Here is a 5,935-nt window from a genome sequence, read left to right as displayed (position 1 = left end):
CGCAATTTGCTGCGTTCTTCATCGACCCACGAGCCGAGTGATCCACCGTCCTGGGTGATCTTTTTCATAGTTTCCACCATCTCTTTCGAGACAGTTGCATAGGCGGGACTGAGGCGTGTGGCGGCCCTGTTCCAGCGTTCAGTGTCCAACGGCCTCACGGCCGATGGGCGTCGTACGGCTCCACACCGGAGCGGACAGGCAGTCGGGCGAAAGTCATTCAAAACCGGCGCCAGGCGCCAGGTGCCGCAGGCCAGCCGCTCCAGCGCTTCAGCGCTCGTACCACACAACATTGCCGTTAGTTTTGAGACGAACGCGTGGTTCCGCACGCGGCGCACGGCTACTGCGAGCCGTACAGGTAGCTGCGTGTTGCGCGACACGACACGCACATCGAAAGACATGCAGTCTAGTCGGTAATGATCCTTCCGCAGGTTTCACCTACGGAAACCTTGTTACGACTTTTACTTCCTCTAAATGATCAAGTTTGGTCATCTTTCCGGTAGCATCGGCAACGACAGAGTCAATGCCGCGTACCAGTCCGAAGACCTCACTAAATCATTCAATCGGTAGTAGCGACGGGCGGTGTGTACAAAGGGCAGGGACGTAATCAACGCGAGCTTATGACTCGCGCTTACTGGGAATTCCTCGTTCATGGGGAACAATTGCAAGCCCCAATCCCTAGCACGAAGGAGGTTCAGCGGGTTACCCCGACCTTTCGGCCTAGGAAGACACGCTGATTCCTTCAGTGTAGCGCGCGTGCGGCCCAGAACATCTAAGGGCATCACAGACCTGTTATTGCTCAATCTCGTGCGGCTAGAAGCCGCCTGTCCCTCTAAGAAGAAAAGTAATCGCTGACAGCACGAAGGATGTCACGCGACTAGTTAGCAGGCTAGAGTCTCGTTCGTTATCGGAATTAACCAGACAAATCGCTCCACCAACTAAGAACGGCCATGCACCACCACCCACCGAATCAAGAAAGAGCTATCAATCTGTCAATCCTTCCGGTGTCCGGGCCTGGTGAGGTTTCCCGTGTTGAGTCAAATTAAGCCGCAGGCTCCACTCCTGGTGGTGCCCTTCCGTCAATTCCTTTAAGTTTCAGCTTTGCAACCATACTTCCCCCGGAACCCAAAAGCTTTGGTTTCCCGGAGGCTGCCCGCCGAGTCATCGGAGGAACTGCGGCGGATCGCTGGCTGGCATCGTTTATGGTTAGAACTAGGGCGGTATCTGATCGCCTTCGAACCTCTAACTTTCGTTCTTGATTAATGAAAACATACTTGGCAAATGCTTTCGCTTCTGTTCGTCTTGCGACGATCCAAGAATTTCACCTCTAACGTCGCAATACGAATGCCCCCGCCTGTCCCTATTAATCATTACCTCGGGTTCCGAAAACCAACAAAATAGAACCGAGGTCCTATTCCATTATTCCATGCACACAGTATTCAGGCGGGCTTGCCTGCTTTAAGCACTCTAATTTGTTCAAAGTAAACGTGCCGGCCCACCGAGACACTCAATAAAGAGCACCCTGGTAGGATTTCAACGGGGTCCGCCTCGGGACGCACGAGCACGCACGAGGCGGTCGCACGCCTTCGGCTCGCCCCACCGGCAGGACGTCCCACGATACATGCCAGTTAAACACCGACGGGCGGTGAACCAACAGCGTGGGACACAAATCCAACTACGAGCTTTTTAACCGCAACAACTTTAATATACGCTATTGGAGCTGGAATTACCGCGGCTGCTGGCACCAGACTTGCCCTCCAATAGATACTCGTTAAAGGATTTAAAGTGTACTCATTCCGATTACGGGGCCTCGGATGAGTCCCGTATCGTTATTTTTCGTCACTACCTCCCCGTGCCGGGAGTGGGTAATTTGCGCGCCTGCTGCCTTCCTTGGATGTGGTAGCCGTTTCTCAGGCTCCCTCTCCGGAATCGAACCCTGATTCCCCGTTACCCGTTACAACCATGGTAGGCGCAGAACCTACCATCGACAGTTGATAAGGCAGACATTTGAAAGATGCGTCGCCGGTACGAGGACCGTGCGATCAGCCCAAAGTTATTCAGAGTCACCAAGGCAAACGGACCGGACGAGCCGACCGATTGGTTTTGATCTAATAAAAGCGTCCCTTCCATCTCTGGTCGGGACTCTGTTTGCATGTATTAGCTCTAGAATTACCACAGTTATCCAAGTAACGTGGGTACGATCTAAGGAACCATAACTGATTTAATGAGCCATTCGCGGTTTCACCTTAATGCGGCTTGTACTGAGACATGCATGGCTTAATCTTTGAGACAAGCATATGACTACTGGCAGGATCAACCAGGGAGCTGCGTCAACTAGAGCTGAGCAGCCGGCCGCCCGGGAGTGTGTCCCGGGGGCCCGCGCGAACACGCAAGCGTCCGCTCAATTATTCTGCAAACAGGAGGAGGCTGAGCTCCCCTGCACAACACACCTCGAAACCCTCTCAGGTCCCGGCGGCGCGCAGCGCCGTCCTAAGTACTTGGTCGGGTTCGAGAGAGGCGCAATCGCCCGGAGTTAGGCGAGTAGACGCTTTAGGTGCGACCACCCGTGCTCCCAACTGAGCTTGCCGCTGCCGACAGAGGCCCGGGAGCGTGCTGTCGTGGCATTGCCGGCGGGAGACAACACGCGCCACCTACGGTGACCGGCAGCTCCAACGCCAGCGCCACAGAAGGACAAAAGCCCCACTTGGGTGCCGAAGCGAACTCTCCCAGCACAGCGCACGCGCCAACACGTCCGCACAGCTGCGATACAAACCACCTGCGAGAACCGCTGGGGCGACCGAGCAGCAGACGGCGTCGCGGCGCCGAGCGCCGGGCGGCGGCGCATCCTCAGCGCACACAGTCCTCAATCGGACCAGCACACTGCAGATGGCCACCGCGCTTCGCACCGGGCCCGCGAGGACCTACTTTGGCCGCAAGGCGCCGCGAGCAGGGGGCGCCGGCGCGCAGCTGCGCCGCCTGCCGCGTCCGTCGGCCGGCGCGCCTGCCACTGGCCGCCCCCACCAGCCGGCTGTAGCGCGTGCGCCCACGCACCGCGCTGCCAGCACGCCGGGCGGCCCCCCCTCACCGGCCGGGGACGGTCCCACCCAGCCACCGCCGCGTATCGCCTCACACCCAGATCCCCCTTTCGCGTTCGTGGGCATGGTGGGTCCCCTTTCACGTTCGTGGGCATGGTGGGTATCCCTGAAACAACCGGTTAATAGCTCGACCGATCGTCGCCAACACTGATTCACCTCTAGCGAGAACAACCGCACCACAACGGGTTACCTGTTGTTCATTTGCGTAACGTCACCAGCAAACGTAGACGTCCATCGCCATTTGCAACGAGTATTGCATGCCTGTGTCAGGTGTCACAACACACTACGTCTGCCCACATAGACGCAACAACATGTGCACGCCTCGAGAACACGTGGAAGGTAGCCCCCGTACGTATGCGGTGTCCATTGCGCGAACGACTGTCAGCCGGCCTCTGCAGGATGTCGCAGATGTGGAACGCGGTGCAACATGCTATCACGGTGTGTGAGAAGAGACGACTACGTCCGAATACACGCTCCACTACATCAACAGACTGCTCATGCTGATCGCCATCCAGGGCGTCCGTTCCTCCCACACGTCTGAATGGCGTACCACACTGCAATCCAGCTCTTATAGGGAGACGACACGTAGCTGCGTGCACAATATTTGGACTGTATGGTCTGCCGTTGCTAGGCGCAGTCGTCGTACGGTCACACATGTGCCACGATGTATCATTCAGTACATACGGACCAATGTGCAGTACAGTTTGTGGGTTTTGCGTACATCGGCGGACAGGTGACAGGCCGTACCACAACGTAGGCTGAGTACGTCGGCATGCGAAGGGCATTGAACATGCAAACTTCTCAACGACCAGCTTGCGAAGGCAGGGGGGAAGGGGGGGGGGGCATGTACGTCCTGCTGCTATCCACATTACAGTGTATAGCAGGAGCATGTGGAAAGTCAGCAACACCTGCAAGGTGTTTAACATGACGCGATACACAGGGGACCGGGCAGTGCGAATAGCGAACTATATTGCGAGGGTTGCGGTTAGGCAACACTACACTAATTTAACGAGTTGCATAACAATTACAGAGCAGGTTCAGCGACAACGTGCGTCAGGTTAAGGCGCAATATAGGTTAGGTTGAGGCACAATATAGGTTAGGTTAAGGCACAACATGGGTTACGTTAAGGCACAAATTGGGTTACGTTAAGGCACAACATGGGTTACGTTAAGGCACAACATGGGTTACGTTAAGGCACAAATTAGGTTACGTTAAGGCACAAATTAGGTTACGTTAAGGCACAAATTAGGTTACGTTAAGGCACAAATTAGGTTACGTTAAGGCACAAATTAGGTTACGTTAAGGCACAAATTAGGTTACGTTAAGGCACAAATTAGGTTACGTTAAGGCACAAATTAGGTTACGTTAAGGCACAAATTAGGTTACGTTAAGGCACAAATTAGGTTACGTTAAGGCACAAATTAGGTTACGTTAAGGCACAAATTAGGTTACGTTAAGGCACAAATTAGGTTACGTTAAGGCACAAATTAGGTTACGTTAAGGCACAAATTAGGTTACGTTAAGGCACAAATTAGGTTACGTTAAGGCACAAATTAGGTTACGTTAAGGCACAAATTAGGTTACGTTAAGGCACAAATTAGGTTACGTTAAGGCACAAATTAGGTTACGTTAAGGCACAAATTAGGTTACGTTAAGGTACAATATGGGTTAGGTTAAGGTACAATATGGGTTAGGTTAAGGTACAATATGGGTTAGGTTAAGGTACAATATGGGTTAGGTTAAGGTACAATATGGGTTAGGTTAAGGCACAACGTAGGTTAGGTTAAGGCACAACGTAGGTTAGGTTAAGGCACAACATAGGTTAGGTTAAGGCACAACATAGGTTAGGTTAAGGCACAACATAGGTTAGGTTAAGGCACAACATAGGTTAGGTTAAGGCACAACATAGGTTAGGTTAAGGCACAACATAGGTTAGGTTAAGGCACAACATAGGTTAGGTTAAGGCACAACATAGGTTAGGTTAAGGCACAACGTAGGTTAGGTTAAGGCACAACGTAGGTTAGGTTAAGGCACAACGTAGGTTAGGTTAAGGCACAACGTAGGTTAGGTTAAGGCACAACGTAGGTTAGGTTAAGGCACAACGTAGGTTAGGTTAAGGCACAACGTAGGTTAGGTTAAGGCACAACGTAGGTTAGGTTAAGGCACAACGTAGGTTAGGTTAAGGCACAACGTAGGTTAGGTTAAGGCACAACGTAGGTTAGGTTAAGGCACAACGTAGGTTAGGTTAAGGCACAACGTAGGTTAGGTTAAGGCACAACGTAGGTTAGGTTAAGGCACAACGTAGGTTAGGTTAAGGCACAACGTAGGTTAGGTTAAGGCACAACGTAGGTTAGGTTAAGGCACAACGTAGGTTAGGTTAAGGCACAACGTAGGTTAGGTTAAGGCACAACGTAGGTTAGGTTAAGGCACAACGTAGGTTAGGTTAAGGCACAACGTAGGTTAGGTTAAGGCACAACATAGGTTAGGTTAAGGCACAACATAGGTTAGGTTAAGGCACAACATAGGTTAGGTTAAGGCACAACATAGGTTAGGTTAAGGCACAACATAGGTTAGGTTAAGGCACAACATAGGTTAGGTTAAGGCACAACATAGGTTAGGTTAAGGCACAACATAGGTTAGGTTAAGGCACAACATAGGTTAGGTTAAGGCACAACATAGGTTAGGTTAAGGCACAACATAGGTTAGGTTAAGGCACAACATAGGTTAGGTTAAGGCACAACATAGGTTAGGTTAAGGCACAACATAGGTTAGGTTAAGGCACAACGTAGGTTAGGTTAAGGCACAACGTAGGTTAGGTTAAGGCACAACGTAGGTTAGGTTA

The 5,935-nt window shown here is 52.0% G+C and overlaps 1 non-coding gene across 1 annotated transcript; it reads right to left on the bottom strand.

Annotated features, from left to right (window-relative positions):
- Positions 1-411: 411 nt before the first annotated feature.
- Positions 412-2,321, bottom strand: LOC126443879 (small subunit ribosomal RNA). The gene has a single exon (XR_007582250.1). It is a non-coding gene; the product is annotated as a small subunit ribosomal RNA (ribosomal RNA).
- Between the last annotated feature and the right edge of the window lie 3,614 nt (positions 2,322-5,935).

The sequence above is a fragment of the Schistocerca serialis genome, unplaced genomic scaffold, assembly GCF_023864345.2.
Source record: "Schistocerca serialis cubense isolate TAMUIC-IGC-003099 unplaced genomic scaffold, iqSchSeri2.2 HiC_scaffold_203, whole genome shotgun sequence".
Lineage (NCBI taxonomy): Eukaryota > Metazoa > Arthropoda > Insecta > Orthoptera > Acrididae > Schistocerca > Schistocerca serialis.
The sequence above is the reverse complement of the archived record's forward strand: the minus strand, read 5'-3'. Positions and strand labels throughout refer to the sequence as shown.